The following is a 19,014-nucleotide window of genomic DNA, read 5'->3' on the forward strand; positions in this document are numbered from 1 at the left end:
TTCACGTTCCTCAAAACCTACGACATAAGTATCATTCATCTTCATTTTTCCAGATGAGGAAACTAACACTCAAAGAGGGGAACTCCTGTTACCCAAACCAAATATTGGTGAAGTGGGATATATAGGAATAGCTGGCTTGCAGGCCATCACCAAAGACTCACTAAACACTGGCAAGACTAAAAGGGAGCAGACCTTGGATACAACATGCCCTGCTGCTGTCTTTCTGCCCAGGGCACCCCTCATTCTGCACCAGCATGCAGGGTAGCTGAACTTAAAGTAAAAGCTACTGTTTTACTGGCTTGATAAGTCAGAGGACAGAGACAGAGGTGACCAGAGCAGCTGGAAAGTGAGGAAGAAATCCTGGAAGAGAGCTAGACAAGGGAAAGCCCCCACCTGCCTGAGATTAAACCTTACTCTAACTCTCAGCTGATCTCGGCACCATGTGGGCACTGGGAAGGGGGTAAGGTTCAGAGTGAAGCAATAGCTGGAAGGCAGAAGGAGCTGTGTGGTTTCAGCTGCTGAGGGCTGAAGAGAGAGCAGACTCTAGAACAAAGTCAACACTCTTCAGAGGAAAAACACAGAGTCCAGAGTTTCTGCACTGTTTCGTCAAGAAGACATATTAGATAATAAAAATTTATAGACATGAGAACAAATGGGGAAATGTGACTTACATTCAAGGAAAACCTCAGTCAGTAGAAACAAATCCACAGAAGATCCAGATGTTAGAAGTAGTGAACTTTAAAAGGACTTTAAAGAGCTGTTAACTAAAAGGAAAATACTCATAACACATGAACAGATAGGAAATCTCATCAAAGAAATGGAAACTATAAAAAAGAATCAAGACTTCTGACCAAGACACAGTAGCTTGGTCAGAAGAATCAAGACTTTTGACCAAGACACAGTAGCTTGGTCAGACAAAAACAACAACATTCAATTAAAACTAACTAATATGTGTTAACAGGAAAAAGTGACCCATAGTAAAGAAAAAAACAGTCAACAAAAATTAACACCAAGATGATCCAAATGTTGCAAGCGCCAGACAAGGACTTTCAGGAAGCTTTTATAAATATATTCAAGGATTAAAATAAAATACAAGCATAAAGAACATACAGGGAATCTCTACATCATAGACATATGTCAACTACAAAAAAGGTAAAAAATGGAAGCTCCAGCACTAAAAACCAAAATAACTATGGTAAAAAAAAATGTAATGGAGAGGCCTAACAGCAGATTGGAGGTGACAAAAAGAGTCACTGAACTTAAAAAAAAGCAATTAAAATCACCAAATCTGAGCATCAGAAAAATTACTTTAAAAAAATAAACAAAAACAGAAACCCAAACACCTAACGGGACAATATCAAGGGTTCCAATTTTATGTAATCCAAGTCCTGGACTGAAAGAAAAAAGAGATTTTAAAAAGCACTTAAAGGAACAACAGCCAAAAACTGCCCAAATTAACTGAAGGGCATCAACACACAAATCCAAGGAGTTTAAGAAACGGAAAGCAGGAAAAACACCCACTCTACAAAGACACAGAGAACAATCTCAAGAGCTGACAGAGGAAAGAGGATATTCTACACAGTGCTACGATATGAATGACAGCTGACCTCTCCAGAAGACAGCAGGATGGTATCTTTAAAGTGCTGCAAGGAAAAACAAGAACAAACCTCAATTCTATATCCAGTAAAGCATCATTCAAAATTGAAGGCAAAAAAAAAAAAAGACATTTTCAGATGAAAACAGAGCTTTCGTCAGCAGCCAACCAAACTAAAAACAGTACTAAAGTAAGTTCTTTAGGCTGAAGGGAAATGACATCAGATGGACACTCAGACCAAGGAAAGGAAACAAAAGCATCAAAAATGGTAAAAATGTGGGTATAAAAGGCGATTAATTTTTTTTCTCTTTTTTTACTTGCTCTAAAACTTAGAATTGTTCAAATCAAAAATTGTAATGTCATATTACCGGGATTGTCATGTAATGTACATGTCATCATGTATGTGAGAACAGCAGCACAGAGGAGGGGGCTGAGGGAACTGCGTTGCAGCAAGGTACTATATTTTTTGAAAATTCTCAATAGAGAAATTAAAATGCAATACTACAAAAATAGTCAATTAGCCCAAGGAAGGCAGGAAAAAATTAACAGAAGAACAAACGAGACCAATAGAAAACAAAAAAAGTGGCAGAATTAAATTCAAATATATCAATAATTCCATTAAACATAAGTGCAATAAACACGCCAATTAAAAGGCAGAAACTATCAGATTGGATATAAAAGCAAGACCAAACTCTGTGCCAACGAAAGGAAGAACATTTTCAATGTAAAGACATATATAGACATATGAGTAAACAGATGTAAACTGATATACTGTGATGGGCAGTAAGCACGAGAATGCTGGAGGGGTTATATTTATTAATCGTACTATCTCAGTGGACGGCAAGATACAGATTACTGCCAGTGATAGAGAAAGTCACCTTTTAGTAAGAGCCAATACATGACAAAGACACTAATGTTAAATGTGTAGGTTTAAACCCTTAAAGTAGAAAAGAAGCTAGATTGAGAAAAATTAAGCTTTATCCTTAAGAAACCGGAAAACTACAAGCAAACTGAACTCAGGTAAGTAGAAGGAAGGAAATAATAAACAGCAGAAATTACCACTATCATAAATGGAAGGGATAATTCTGCAGATCTTCCCAGGGAGTAAAGGAATAAGGGAATATTGTAAGCAACTTTATCCCAATAAATTAACAACTCAGATGAAATTAATAAGTTCCTGAAAATATACAACTTACCCAGTGTCACAGATGAAATAACAGATGTGAACAGGCCATATCTGTGTTGAATCTGTCATCAAAAACCATCTCAGAAAACCCTAGAGCCAGAAGTTTTACTGGGGAGATTCTAACAAATATTTAAGGGAAAAATAACACCAATCTTAAACAAAATCTTTCAGAAAATAGAAGAGCAGGGAATACTTCCCAACTCATTTTTTTGAAGCTGGAATAACCCTGATTCTAAAACCTGACAAAAACATAATAGGAAAAGAAAATTGCCTACAATAGTCTTCTTGAATATAGATGTGAAAATCTCAACAAAATGTTAGCAAATAATGGAGACGGGACACTTCACAGCAATGTCAGCTGGAATCATCGATGGGCGCTAACAGGAGTGGGTGAAAGTTTGATGAACAACAAACTCGTGTGGCTGCAAAGTAACTCCCCTTATTATATTCAGAGGGGAAAAGAAGCACAGAGGAGCTGGGCAGACACCCCCTCCGTCTAAGTCACCAGAGTTCACACCGCCAATATCAGGTCAAACCGAAGTCCTGGGCCCCCTGATGTGACACACAAGAGCACAACCCTACATTTCCCACCAGAAACGCCGAGCTGGACTCTACAGTCACCAGGAAACGTCAGACGAGCCTAAATTGGGAGACTGGTGGCTCAGATGGTAAAGAATCTGCCTGCAACGTGAGTGATGCAGGTTCGATCCCTGGGTCAGGCAGATTCCCTGGAGAAGCAAATGGCTACCCACTCCAGTATTCTTGCCTGGAAAATCCCGTGAACAAAGGAGCCCAGTGGGCTACAGTCCATAGGGTTGCAAAGAGTCAGACATGACTGAGTGACTAACACTTTCACTTTTTCTTCTTTCACTGGAACCACTGCCCTGTCCCTTTCCCACATGTTCATGTTACAAAATTCAGAGAAAGACTCCACATCCATCCCAGGCCCAAGGAGACAAAGGACGTGCAGCCATTCAGTACCAGGGGTGATCCTGGACAAACGGCAACACTGGAACGTGAACCGTGGATGACGTATTAGTATTGCATCAGGGTTAAACTGCCTGATTTTGAGCGATGTACTGTGGATGTTTAAGAGAAAATTTCCTTGTTTTTAGGAAACATCCACTTAAGTATTTAGGAGTAAAGGGGCAACAGTGTCTCCAATTTACTCTCAAGTGGCTCAGAAAAATATACACAAATATGTGCATGTATATATATGTATGTATATATATATATCTATATATATATATAGAGAGAGAGATGTGTGTATGTGTGCACATGTGTAAAGAAAGAGGGTGTGATTAAACAAACAGAGATAAATATAAACCACGGGTGAAGTGGGACAAAGGGTATACAGCAGTTCATTCCTGCAACTCTTCTACAAGTTTGAAATTAAGACAGAATGAAAAATTATTCCAAAAAATGTTTAAAGAACTCCCCCAACCTCCTCAAAATAAAAAAAGAAAAGAAAAGGGGAAGAAGAAAGAAGGAAGGGCTTCCCATCGCTCGTTTGCTCTGCCCACTGCACAGCACTGCCTTTATTTATTTATGTATTTTACAGCCAAGCAAGCTCCTGGTTAGCAGTTCACCAGCTATTCTATTTGGAATCTGCACCCAGCAGACAAGAGGGAAAAGAGAAGCAAATGGGGTGGAGGGGGGCGGGGAGAGGGAACTCGCCCCACAACTCAAATAAGGAGAAGGCTGTGTCTTCAGGACTGAGGAGACACGTATTGCTGATCTGGTGCTCGACAGAGCTGCACGGAGTGACAGCCACAGAAATGAGACACGAGGCTCCGTATCCAGGGTAACGGGCAACAGGCCGGCATCTCCATCCACTCTCTCCATTGGCCACACCCACAGGACCTTATTACTGCCCATACAAAACAAATTCACAATCATTAGAAAGTCAGCACACCGCGTGACGAGCCATGACATTCCCTTGGCCCTGGGAACCATGTGTGTGGAATGACCACCTTCACGTTTTTGCTGGGACCCAGCTATTCTTTACAGTAGGGAACTGCAACGTTCCTTTTAAATGAATGCACAAATAAAAATGAGCTTAAAAATAGACATGACAACAAAAAATGAGGAAGCCTTAATGCAAAAACGTGTTGGGAGAGAAAAATAGGCTTCTGACAATTAGTTATAATCTCAGAATGCTAATGGCCTTCCTGCAAACAAGAGGAATTGTAATTGGTCTCTGGTGGCCTGTTTATGCTGTCGAGATATAATTACAGGATACGGCGCTTCCAGGTTTTACCAATTCATTCATTCAACAACTAACATTTATTTAGTGCTTACTCTGGGCCTGGCACTGTGCTGGGTGCCAGTGATAGAAGGCCACCTGTGTTTAAGAAGTGCACCACTTCGAAGGAGAAATAAACAAACAAATGACGTTTGCGATTCGATTGCTAAATGACACAAGACAGATAGGAACCCAGTCTTCTGACTGTATGAAGGAGGGAGTGGCTAATGTCACTTGGCGTATTAGACAGACTTCACGAAACAAACCACGTTTATGTGAGAAACCAGGACATAGGAAACCACCACACAGTACACATAATCTGCACTGCATAACTCAGTTTAAAATGCCCAGGGCGCGTCCCATTGGCGAGCTCTGATACCCCCAGTCATGTGTACACTACGGTTGCTGGCATCAGAATCAACTGATTGTAACTTCCAGAGAGAATGTAAAGTCTAATGAATAGACACACGCCTTTGTCTATGGAGGCGTGCAGGTGCCTCGGAGCAGAAGCAATCTTTTCAAGACAGCACTGTTCCAAGAGTGCATGTGTTTGTGAACACGCGGATGTAGCAATATTCACACCATGTGGCTGCAAAGAAAGCCCAAAACACAAGAACATCAGAGCACTGCAATTTGCTTCTTTTCTCTCCCATCACCTCCTCACAAATACACATAGATAGCCACGGTGTTCAAGGTGTCACTCAGACTGGCTAAATGAGAACCTGTCTTCCCGAGGGAGCTCTGCCAATCACACACGTGGTCTCTGTTCCTTGAAGAATGAAATCCACTCCTATCCTACTGTTATTTCCTCGCTAAAGAGAGAACAGCATCTCTGTGCTCCAGGGCTCCGGGGTCCCAAGGAGTGAGACTGCTCCTAGACTCTTGGCCTCCAAGGAACAAGGGAGGGAGCTTCTGAGTCCGACCCGAGTATACACAGGCCAGGCAAGGCACCCCAAGTCCTGTTCCCCTTGGGGCTCCAAGGGAAGAGAAGGGGTAGCCTTCCAGAAGTCCTCTAAAATGCAGATATGCCTCCACCTGGGCACAGGTCAAGATCATTTTTGCTTTTTGCAGCCACGTTTAAAAGCCTGCACATTTCAAGTTATGAAATCGGCAACCCACTTTGAATGAAAAATACAATTTATGTGAACTAATTTGTTGTGCAAGTGACATGTGAAGAGAGCTTCTTGAAGACATTATATTTTCCAAATATTTTCGCCAAAAATAAAAAAAAAATAGAAGAATACTGCTGACAAGAATGGAGTGGCTGGAAACAAAACAAAATAAAAATCATGCAAAAATGCCTTTAGAATTATTTGTCATGCTATTATCAGTCTTTAGGGATAAGGTATTTGGTTGTCAGTTGTAGCCTTGGAAACTCGCCTAGCCAACTTTCAAACGAAAAAGAAGATCTAATTGGCAAAGTTCAACACTCAGCTGCCAGATATCCCAACTAAATGATATTATCTAGGTTCACTTTGCAAAATAAATTTAATTTCTTACAGGGAAACTTGAAATTTATAAAAGAACCCTGGAGAATTTGAATTTTAATAATCAATTATTCTTCAGCCTGATTCATCTTATAAACATATGGATTATGCAAAAAATTAAATTAGTTTAAAAAGCCGGACCTTTAACTCATGGTTGAGAACAACTTTTACATAAATGAAGAATAATGATCGAATGTTCTGATGCTGTATTACAAATTTTTAGCTCCATGATGTGTAATGTCTCCACACTAGAATTCCTTTCTTGAACATCATTCTTTTGCCACCAAGGAAACAACTGTATCTTATTGTACTCATAATTAAGGCTTAAGATTTTTTAAAATCCTTGTGCATTTCCCTCAAAATGCTGGAATAATCCTGGAGCTATTTACTTCTGTGCTGTGTGTATATGCTAAGTCACTTCAGTTGTGTCCCACTCTTTGCAACCCTATGGACTGTAGCCCGCCGGGCTCCAGGCAAGAGTATTGGAGTGGGTTGCCATGCTTTCCTCCAGGCGATCTTCCCAACACAGGGACTGAACCCACATCTCTTGATTCTCCTGCACTGGCAGGTGGGTTCTTTATCTCTAGCACCACCCTTAGTTCTGTGATGCCAACAGAAAGGGGTGGACTGTGCAGCACCACCTACCAGAGTCCCTGGGGAGGGAGCAGCAGCTACAGAACACACGGTGGCCTTGGCTGACCTTCCCCTGAGCCGTGAAGGATAAGCTCAGGGACAGGCTGGGCTCTTAGTCCAAGGGTGGCCAATGAAGGCCAGCACTGCCTCCTCCGCAGCTCATTTGTGAATAAAGGCTCTGGAAGCAAGGAGAACGTCCTTGCTTATATAATCACTTCATAATGGGTGTAGAATCCTACAAACCCAAGGATACCACAAACTTTGCTACTAAAAGCAGAAGACAGTCAGTGCTTATACTCATCCTTTCATTGTATACCTTTACTGGTAAAAGCACAGATATCACGGTGTTTCCCAAACTGCGATGAACAGGACCCTGCGTTCTCCAGACTCTTTCTTATTTGCTGACATGCCCAGTTCAATCTCATCTTACTTTATAAAACAGATATCCACGTCTATTCCATTTTTAAAAATTGTCCAAGTAGCACCTAAAAGCATCTCCCATACCACCTCGGGTCCTCACTTTGGGAAAAGGGGCCCATGATCCCAGGTGGCTTAAGAATTTACCTAGAAACCTGAGCACCTCGCCAGCTGCCTCACCTGTGCCAGAATCACGCTGAGTCCCAAATTTTGCCTTCGTGAAACAACTGGGTATAAGGATAATCACTTGGATCTGAACTGTGAACTTTCTCTGACCAAGTCCACATTGCCAGCTTCCTTGTTTATGGGAACAGTGCTGGTCACCACTGTATGCACAGGACACCCTAAGTCGCACTCACGCCAAGTTCTGGGACAGTCAGCAGAGACATGGGGCTGCTGTTCCCACACAGACTAATGTTCATGCCTTCTGCTTTGTACTCATTGTCACCGCTGGGGGCCAACAGCACCAGCAGCACTGGGCACACTTAGCTTTCAATGTCGTGAAAGACGAGCCCTTGCTCCAGCAGCATCAACAGCACCTCCTGCCTTGACTTTCTAACCTGGAAGAGATGAAAAGGAGCAGCACAGTGTGAGCCCAAGCGCTTCCAGGATCAAGACCAGACTCCCTAAACCGAGTGCCGAGCCGGCCCCTTCTTGCTCCCCTGCAGCTCGCAGCAGGTCTCCTTCCGTCCCCCTTCCTCCCTGAGGCCTTAGATTAATCAGGCTGCCAATGGCACCTGCTGCTCCTCAGCGCTCAGGTCACACGTCACCTCCCCGTGTGGGGCAGGTTCCCCAGCTGTACTCTAATGGCCTAACCAGGCCCCACTCCGCCTTCACATCTCCTACACAAGAGTTCTACATGCACGCACACACGCATTTTCCCTGTATGATGACATGTTGCTGCCTGTCTTCCCACTACAGAGAGTGAACCGGCAGGGGGTGGGTTGGGGGTGGGTACCATGCAGGCAAGAGGGTGGAAAGGCAGCACCGTCCCCAGACACTCTATAAAGCAAGGGCCAGGAGGATCTGCCCCTTGGGGCAGGACACAAGCATAAAGGCTCCTCAGGCCAGAGAAGGGAAAGCTGGGGGTGCGGGGGGCTACCTGCCCCTTGTCCTCTGCACCAGGTGAGCAGACACCAGAGCTCAGAGGGTTCCTAAGGAGCTGGAGACAGAATTTTTTGGAGACGTGAAAGCACAGGAAGCTCCAATTTGTGAAGCAAGTAATGAAACAGGCAGCTCATTGCTGTGATAGAGAGCAGGAAAACAGCAACGGGACCCAGAAATGTGCCAGGCAGAGTCGCAGGTGATTATAAGGTGGGGGTTGGGGGCGAGCCTGAGAGACTGAAGCCCCGAAGGCTGCAACATCCGAGTTCCTGAGCAGGTGACAGGATGAAAACAGTGTTTTAGAAACATCATTCCAGCAGTGGCGGCGATGAAAGGCTGGGGCGGGAAGGTCAGCAAGGTGGCCACTGCAACAAGCCAGGGGGAGCGGGTGGGGGCGGGGAGGGAACCCCCAGCAGTATTTCTCAGCACCCGTGACAGTACTCAGTATCTGACTACAGGCAGGGAAAGCCGTCAATCACTCTGAGGTGTCACACAGTTACTGAGTGTCTAGCACCTGCCAAAAGTGGGGACAGGAGAGACCACAAGGCAGAAGTACCCGACCCGCCACAGTCCCACATGGCAGCGGAGAGGCCAGAGGCAGCAGCCGGGGTGGCAGGAGGAGGCCCCAAGCAAGGGCGGAGCCAGATGTCAAAGGCACTGAGAAGCCTGCCAGGGTGGCAGGGCAAAGGGTGACGCCCCCCAAGGTTCTGTCCCTATCAAACCTTGGAATCTCTGAAGGTGACCTTTGGGGAAAGGCTCTTTGTTGATGTGACTAAGCTGATGATCCCGCTGTCACCCAAGGTCATCAGGGTGGGCATGTCATCACCTGTACCACAGGTGTTTCCAGAAGAGAAAGATGGGAGGAGAGAGACGCAAGAGGAGAGAGGCTGTGTGAAGATGGAGGCCAAGCCTGGAGTGACACGGCCACAAGCCAAGAAAGCCAGCAGCTGCCAGGGGGCTGGAAGAGGTAGAGATGGAGCCCCTGGAGCCTCCGGAGCAGGCATGACCTGGACCACTCCAGGATCTTGGTCTCTGGCCTCCAGGACTGTGAGAGGATAAACTTCTGTTGTTCTAAGCCACCCAGTCTGCAACACAGGTAGCCCCATCAAGCAAGAAGAGGGGAGAGGACAGCACGCTCATGTGCAGAAATGAGCCCTGCAGAGAAGTCCCGGAGAACAGCACGGGGGCAGCGGCCGGATGGCAAAGCGAAGGCTGAAGGGCCAGGGAAATCAGATGGGTAAGGTTTCCAGGGTCCCACTGATATTTGTGGTGGTCACTCAGGTGTAGCAGGGAGTCCAGGGAGGAAAAGCAGAGGTGTGACAAGATCCTCTCAGACTCAGTGAGGGTGAAAGTGCAGAAACCCCAAGGGTTCTAGATGCTAAGAGCAGGTGAGGGGCTCCTGGGCAGTGACGCTTCTAACTCTGACTAGGCCTGGACTCAGGGGTGGTGGACAGAGAGGAGAAGGTGCCCCTGCATGCACGTGGTCCCAGAAACCCAAAGAGGACTCAGGTTCTCTGCCCAAGATGGAGAAAACAGGAGAGATAAGACTGAAGGTGAAGAGAACAGGTTTGGGCGCTGGAGCATTTGAGTTCCACGTTGTGTGGGGCACGTCTAGGGAAAGCCAGTCACTGAGCTTGGGAAGGGCAAGGTCAGGGACCTGCTGATAAGCAGCGTCCAGGTGTCCACATGCACTCTCTTATTCAGGGATTCTGACACGTGTGGTGCGACCATAACGCCCTGCGTGGGAGGGACACCCCAAGCCAGGGCAGTGTCTCCTACATTAGAGGGAGACCGGGGTGAAGGAGGGCCCACTGTGGTTCTCACCATATCTGTGACCTATAACAAAAACAAAAAGGTCTGAAGCAAAACTCCAAAATGTTAACATTTGCTGAATATGAGCAGTGAGTATATGGGTGTTTATGACATAATCCTCCCACATGATTAAAATATTTTATAACATTAAAAAAAAGTTAAAACTGTTTTTGAAAAAAAGTAAAAACCTTAGATTTCAGAATGAGATTCGTTGAGTCCGTGGGAAGAGACCTCTCACTGGCTTCGGCACCACCAGCCGCAGAGCAGAGCCTTAAACAGGAGCCCCCTTGGGGGTCCCAGCTGCAGCACAGATGCTTGGAAAAGGAGTGATGGTGCACCCACTCGGGAGTCAAGACCACAAAAAGGAGGGAGCCTTAAGTATGATTATAAGCAGAAGAGAAAAGTCAACGGGAGAGACTGAAAAGCTATGAACAAGAGACGGAACCAAAGAGGGGAAGGAAGACATCAGACCGGAAAGGGCGGTGGGACGTCTCTTACCCCGAGCAAAGACAAGTAGCCCAGGACAGCTACATCACCAAAGGGAGAGTTCGCAGCCAACACAGTTCTGAAAACCCACCAGCTACCAGGCTCTGTGCCCAGTCACAGAGATAAAGATGATCCAGATGCTGGTATCAGAGGCTCAGAGCCTAGGATGGGAAAGAAACTGCTGCTACTGCTGCTGCTAAGTCGCTTCAGTTGTGTCCAACTCTGTGCAACCCCATAGACAGTAGCCCACCAGGCTCCCCATCCCTGGGATTCTCCAGGCAAGAACACTGGAGTGGGTTGCCATCTCCTTCTCCAATGCATGAAAGTGAAAAGTGAAAGTGAAGTCGCTCAGTCGTGTCCGACTCTTAGCGACCCCATGGGCTGCAGCCTACCAGGCTCCTCTGTCCATGGGATTTTCCAGGCAAGAGTACCGGAGTGGGGTGCCATTGCCTTCTCCGGGGAGAGAAACTACTGGTTAGGATATCCAATACCATGGAAGATCCCAGAGTCGTCCTCCACCAGATGGGCCTCAGGAGCCCAGACTCCCAACATGAGCGCATACTTCGGCACCCTGGCCTGCTCACTTCTAAAGCGAGGATGAACTCCCAGCAGGCCCATTCTCCCTGGGGTGGGTAGGAAGGGGAAACCAGACCGTGTACATCACACGGTGAGAGCTCAAGAAATTGAAGCTCTTGGCAATCACAGCAGTCATGGTGATAATACTGCTATCATGCCCAATTTTGTGAATTTCATACCTCACAGGAGTCACTGCATGTTCAGTGGCCATGAAAAGTACCTGATGAGGAACACAGAACCGTAGGCAGGCCCAAAATGCAGAGGCCGGATGGGAGCTGGCATGCCCCCTGCCGCATGCAGCAAAACCTGCGTCTCTGCCTCCTCAGGGACCTGCGGGCCTGCCCACGGGGTGGCTGGCATGGGGCAGGGAGTAGTATCTGCTGTGGGGAGCAGAGAGGGGTGTGGAAGGAGCAGGGAGGTCAGCATAAGCAGAAGTGGGGGACTGGCTGCCTGCGGTGTCTACAGTGTGCTGGGGATGGACGGCCCATGGAGGAGGTGGGGTTGTGCCTCAGGGCTGTAAGGAGACTGAAGACTATTCAGTAAGTTGTGACTGCATCTCATTTCTGTGTTTAAAGATGACAGGCGGGAGCAGAGGGGTGTCCTCACAGGGTTTTGTATTTGTCACAGAAACAAAGGAGACTTGGATCCGACTAGACCTGGGAGGAGAGAGGAGGAAAGATGTGGACGGTCCCCAGGTGTGGTTCTGGGGGACTGAATAAAGTGGACAGTGGTTTCCTTCCTCACGAGAGCATTTGAAGACCGCAGGCCGCTGCCTTCTCTGGGAAGGGGACGGCAAGGTCAGGGGCCAGGGGTGAGGCAGGGCGAGTGGAAGAGGCTTGATGGAAGTGGTGAAGGTCTCAAAGAGCTGCCACAGTGATGTGGAAAGCAGCTGAGGAGGGACAAGCAGGGCTGCTGGGCAGCACCGCAATTCCAGCGCCAACTGGAGCCCATACATTTGCAATGGCACCAATCAACGCACCATCAGCAACCGGGATGGAAGAAGCAACGGGCTGGGGAGGGGCGGGCAGAGCTGCGAGCATGGGAGCAGAGCCCACAGGGAAAAAATGGAGAGTGATGGTGGAGACAGGCCGAAAGGGCGGGTGGGCTGAGAAAGGGAGCAGCTGAGGAACAACAGGACGTAAAGGCAGGGTTGGAGGGAGTCGGGAGACAGAGGTCTCCAGGGTGGGCAAGCTCAGGGTGGTGGGAAGTCACGGTGAGAGAGTGGATGGCATCTCCATTCGAGAAGGCAGTTGTGGGGCCCCCGGGGCGGGGCGGGGGCAGTGACCCAGGGCAGTCGGGGTGTGTGAGCAGCACAGGCTGACAGCAAGTAGTACTCACTCTTGGCCATGGACATGACTCCTCAGGAGACACAGGCTGAGTGTCAGGAACCACACTCGAGCCTAGGATCAAAACCACAGTCCCTGGGCTTCCCTGGTGGTCCCGTGGTTAAGAACCCACCTGCCAATGCAGGGAACACTGGTTCGATCCCTGGTCCGGGAAGATCCCACATGCCATGGGGTGAATAAGCCTGTGCTACTGATCCTGCGCTCTAGAGTCCATGTTCTGCAACAAGAGAAAAGGCACTCCGCAAAAAGCCTATACACCGCAACTAGAAAGCAGCCCCCGCTTGCCCGCACTGGAGAAGGCCCAGCACAGCCAAAAATAAATAAATATCTTAAAAAAAAAAAAAAAACCACCGAAACACAGTCCCTGACTCCCTGCTCTGGAGTCAAATATGTGACCATGACATGGAACAAAGGCCAACGAGACTGTCAAATTCCCCCCAACGCAGCAGAACCTCATTTTTAAGAATGCATCCAAAGGGAAAACAAGAGAAAAATGAAACTGCACCCTTTATGAGGCTCACTGCATCTACAGGACAAGAAAAAAGCTGAAAGAAAGCTAAGCATTCAAAACAAAATTAAAAATATGGAGATGATGAAGACATATAATGTCTGTGACACGCAGACGAGCTTCCTCGGGTAGAAAACCTGTCCTGCTCATCTCTTCATCCCCAGCACGCAGCGCCAGGCTTGGCGCATAATAGGCACTCAGAAGCTGTCTGAACAAATGAACGGATGGAGGAAACTGCATCCCATTATGATTAGACCCATGCAGGAGGATACAAAAAAAAAAGTAAGCCCTTGGAGGAGAAAATGCAAAAATAATCAAAATACTGATGTTAGGAGAGTGCAGGCAGGATGACTTCTTTACTTATTTAAAAACTATGCCTAATCCTAGCACATTGTCTAATAGAGGGGACTATTTGCTCTTTAAAAATGCTTGGACCAAAGGAAGAAATACAAATCAAAACTGCAGAATTTCTTGGGACTTTGATGGTGGTCCAGTGGTTAAGAATCCACAGTGCAGGGGACATGGTTTGATCCCTGGTCGGGGAACTAAGATTCCACATGCCTCAGGGCAACTAAGCACTACCCTTACAGCTGGAGAAGCCCAAGGGCCGCAATGAATACCCAGCGCAGCCAGAATAAAATAAATAAAACCAATTTTTTTTAATGCATAATTTCTTGGCGATGACAGTAACCAAAAAAAAAAAAAACTTGGCATGTAAAAAACTGCAAATACATTTAGCCTTTGTGGAAATCCATCCCCCAAATAAACTGACAGAAATAGAAATGACACAAAGTTACTTGCTGCAACAATTTTAACATGTCAAAGGGCAGGCACAGCGGCAGGTCTAGGGTAAAGCACAGTGGAGCACTGTGATGACAAGAAAGCGTCGGGACGCCTTCCCCAACCGACCCCGGGCTAACCTCAGGACCCCACGACAGTGGGGAAGGCCATGGGCAGAGTGCCAGGCATGTACCCTGCTCACGCCTAAGAAAGGAGCAAGGCGGGCACAGGGCACATGGACGCACGCGCGTTTGCTGCGAGCTGTGTGTGGGGGTAATTTTTAAAGGCGAGGATAAACCAAAACCTAATAAAAATGGCCGTCCGTGGCGGGGAGAGAGAGAGGGGATGGTGAGGGAGGCAGGAGTGGAAATCAGATTTCTCTAAATGTACTTTCTTTCACAGTTTTGACTTTAGAATCATGTAAAAACATTTTAAATAATTACACATCTAAATTAAATCAACATGTAAAAGCCAAAGCAATCCCTAAAAATGAAACATAAATGAAAACAAATGAGCCTAACTGTGTATCAAGACGGCAGCTTAACCACAAAAAGAAGTGTTACTGCAAGTGACTTAAAGCATGCTGGTAGTAATATGCCTGTGCATCTCCAGCAGGAAAGAGCCTGAAAGCAACAAGAACTGCAAAGAAATCGTAAACTACACTCGGTAATTCTACCAGGCTGTTAGTAATAATGCTGCTATTTTTATTTTAGATACACATACACCATACACACATAAATACCATTAAGAAGGCAGATTTATATTGTATAAAAAAAAACAATCAAATAAAAAGACACAAATATAAAATTAAGTAAGTAAAAGCCCTTATAGGGCTTCCTCGGTGGCTTAGTGGTAAAGAATCCGACTGCAATGCAGGAGATGGAGGAGACCCAGGTTCGATACCTGGGTCGAGAAGATCCCCTGGAGGAGGGCATAGCACCCCACTCCAGCATTCTTGCCTGGAGAACCCCACAGACAGAGGAGCCTGGAAGGCTACAGTCTGTGGGGTCACAAAGAGTCGGACATGACTGAAGCAACTTAGCACACATGTACAAAAGCCCTATAATCCTAAATTTGAGTAGGAAATATCAATATAAACTCATGAGGAATTTTTATTTTTTAAGAATATAAATCGCTCTGTCACTAAAAGCCATGACGTATCTTGTAATAGCGAGTACCTCTGGTATCCACGTTCTGGCTTCGTATTATCATTTCCCTCATAAAGGAACCAGTGTTCCTTGGAGAAATGGCTGATTCCAGGTAGAAGTGAGCTAGTAGCAAAGTCTACTGGGTCACATTAAGAAGATTCAGGAGCCACCTTGAAGGGTTCCACCACTGGTCAAACTAAGACAATTTGATTATCAAAAAGAATAACAATTACGGTGGATTAAGACATACCTAATATGTTAAGATGGAGAAGGCAATGGCACCCCACTCCAGTACTCTTGCCTGGAAAAATCCCATGGACAGAGAAGCCTGGTAGGCTGCAGTCCATGGGGTCGCTCAGAGTCAGACACGACTGAGCGACTTCATTTTCACTTTTCACTTTCATGCATTGGAGAAGGAAATGGCAACCCACTCCAGTGTTCTTGCCTGGAGAATCCCAGGGACGGGGGAGCCTGGTGGGCTGCCATCTATGGGGTCACACAGAGTCGGACACGACTGAAGCAACTTAGCAGCAGCAATATGTTAAGATACAGGAGTTCATAATAATGCTCAAAATAAATTTTCAAAACCTAATTGGTAACCTTGAAGGTTATAAGAACACCAACTAATTCTTCTAAAAACTGGAAGATAAAGGGGGAGAGTGATGCATTTAACTTGTCTCCCCTAGACAGTTTTTCAGGGTTACCAAATAGCTGTGGGGGAAGTTCGTTATAGAAGTATTCCAGCTATTAAATTAAGAAGGAATGATAGTAACAGATACACAGTACTATATATAAAATAGATAACCAACAAGGACCTACTGTATAGCACAGGGAACTGCACACAACATTCTGCAATAACCTATAGGGGAAAAGAATCTGAAAAAGAATATATAGTGCATATATATATATATATATATGCATGCATGTATAACTGAATCACTTGGCTGTACACCTGAAACTAACACAACATTGTAAATCAACTGGACTTCAATAAAAATTAAAGAAGGAATGATGGAATTAGAGCATCGCAATTTTGCAACCTCTAACAGAATCCTAGATCTGGGCAAGGCTCACTAGTGGCTGCTTAGAGGCTGATGAGGAACTTTATAATAAACAGCTAAGGCTGACAGAACCTAATCCAGTGACCACATGGCTTTTGTGCTTCCTGATTTGATGCAGCAAGAAAACACAGCAACATCTAAAAAGTGTTCTCACTACACTACACAAAAATCTGAGTCTGACTGAGCCTCTAGACTTCACCAATTTGGAGGGAACGCTGGGAATATAGGAACTTCTCAAATGGCACTGGAAATGCAATCAGCCAGATGCCAAATGCAGGAAACCCTATAGGACTGATAACCTAGTATCCTAAACAAATAAACAGCAGGGGAGGAAGAACCACTACAGATTAAAGGAGATTTGAAAGACACAACAGCAGCATATGAAACTTTGGAGCATTCCGATTTGAACAGAATATCTGCAAAAAGCAGCTGTAGGAGAAAACTGGGAAAATCTGAACAGGACTAGATATTAGATGATATTATTAAGGAACCACTGAAAATTTTGGTACTTGTGATAATGGTGCTGTCATTATGGAAGTTTTTTAAGTGTCTGTATTTCTTAGGGAGCAATACTAATGCATGTATAGTTGAAATGTCTGGGGACTGCTTTTATCTGGGTAAGAAAAATGAAGAAAGATTGGTCAAATGTTAATGACATTTGGAGCTGGGTGGAGAGTACGTGGACATTCATTTTAATATCTCTCGGACTACTGGATGTGTTTGAAATTTTCCATAATAAAAAGTTTTTTTTTTTTTTTTAAAGAGAAATAGCTCATGATAATAAGAATGCATGCCTTCTATTTTCCTATGTGATTAAAGAAACTGAGCAAAAACAGACCCTTTGTTCTGGAGTCACTAAATCCTAAGTAGCTGTTTTCTGAATTATGAATATCAGGTAAAGTAAGACGAAAGAGAATTTGCTGCAGAGACCTTCAGGTTGTAATTTTTCACACCTGATTGTCTGGATCTGTGAGGTACCGCACCATGATGGGTATGAGGCATTCAGAGAGCACCACTGGAGAATCTGATCTGTTTTCTTATAGAAAAATGGCAAGAGGAGGAATCTGCTCCATCAGCTCAGTCCGCACTGTGGGCTCTGCAGCAATAAAAAAAAAAAAAATGAGCAAAAGAATTATATAAGAATAAGCCAAGCATCTTATACAGTATATACTGATAGTTTCTAAGCTTTTCTTACTAAAATACTTCATCAAGGAAATTAGACAAATGCAGTTTAAAAATCACTTTCCATTTAGAGTGCTTATGCTACAGACAAGCTTAAAAAGCTAATAAGCTATAGGGCGATATAAAAACATAAAAAAAGAGAGAATGACAACTCTATTATAACAAGCCGTATATAAATCGAGGCGGGAACAGGAGGTCTGCGTGCTGGGCCAGCGTCCAAAACCCATTACAACTAATGGCATATATGCCAGACCTATGGGTTGTGCTTTATTTAAATTCTAGCCAGAATGTATACATTATAAACAATCCTTTCATAAATGTGCTCCCCCACAATCCACGCATCCCAATTACTTCGGAGGCACAGCATTAAACAAAAGAGCGGCTCTAGCTCCAATATAACACATTAAATTTAACACAAATGTGTAATTGCTTCAGCACTGTAAATGGTGACTCATTTACAAAGAGAATCCATTTAAGGACTCGAAACATCCACTTGGGCCTTTTTAAAAGCATTGTATCACATTAAAATATATGAATATTTTAAACTAATACGAGAGCTATATGAAAGGCTTATTTTTCTATTTTCTAGTAAAAGGATCAAAATCCAGAGCAAGCCTAAGATTTTGGAAACTTTCTGAAGCTGTTCACCGGTCATTATCCATTCAGAGGACAAGTGGGGGTACAGAACAGCCGTCAGTACTGGCAGGAAGATGAGCGACTGCTAATCCGCTAGTCACTCATCTTACTAATCGCAACTCTGTGTGTTTGAGGCGCTGGGGTGCGGGGCGGGGTAGATGGACAACGTCTTAGTATCTACCATGAAGCAGTGTGCTTTTCTTCCAAGACAGCAATTATGGAGAGGTACAAAGAGAAAGAAAAATTAGGATTAGCCTACAAAGTTCGTGAGGGAAACTAATGATTGGGATTGTTCTAATCCAAAGGACTTCTTTTGACTTGGTATTTCTTAGCAACCGGTAGTCTGGCAAAACTCGCAAAATACAAAAAGTCCTAACTGCCAAGATCAACAGCATTCAGAGTCCTTCAGTTCAGTTCAGTCGCTCAGTCGTGTCCGACTCTTTGCGACCCCATGGACTGCAACACCCCAGGCTTCCCTGTCCATCACCAACTCCCAGAGCTTGCTCAAACTCATGTCCATCGAGTCAGTGATGCCATCCAACCATCTCATCCTCTGTCGTCCCCTTCTCCTCCTGCCTTCAATCTTTCCCAGTGTCAGAGTCTTTTCAAATGAGCTAGTTCTTCCCATCAGGCGGCCAAAGTACTGGAGTTTCAGCTTCAGCATCAGTCCTTCCAATGAATATTCAGGACTGATCTCCTTTAGGATGGACTGGTTGGATCTCCTTGCAGTCCAAGGGACTCTCAAGAGTCTTCTCCAACACCACAGTTCAAAAGCATCAATTCTTCAGTGCTCAGCTTTCTTTATAGTCCAAC

General features: G+C 45.2%; 1 long non-coding RNA gene across 14 annotated transcripts in view; it reads right to left on the reverse strand.

The window, feature by feature from the left end:
• LOC102391382 overlaps positions 1-19,014 on the reverse strand; it is a 74,157-nt gene that overhangs the window by 21,424 nt on the left and 33,719 nt on the right. For all 14 annotated transcript variants that reach the window (XR_006639963.1, XR_006639960.1, XR_006639964.1 and 11 more), the window contains one exon: positions 17,337-17,479. This is a non-coding gene — a long non-coding RNA (uncharacterized LOC102391382). The remainder of the gene's footprint in view (positions 1-17,336; positions 17,480-19,014) is intronic.

This window comes from Bubalus bubalis, chromosome 14, assembly GCF_019923935.1.
Source record: "Bubalus bubalis isolate 160015118507 breed Murrah chromosome 14, NDDB_SH_1, whole genome shotgun sequence".
Classification (NCBI taxonomy): domain Eukaryota; kingdom Metazoa; phylum Chordata; class Mammalia; order Artiodactyla; family Bovidae; genus Bubalus; species Bubalus bubalis.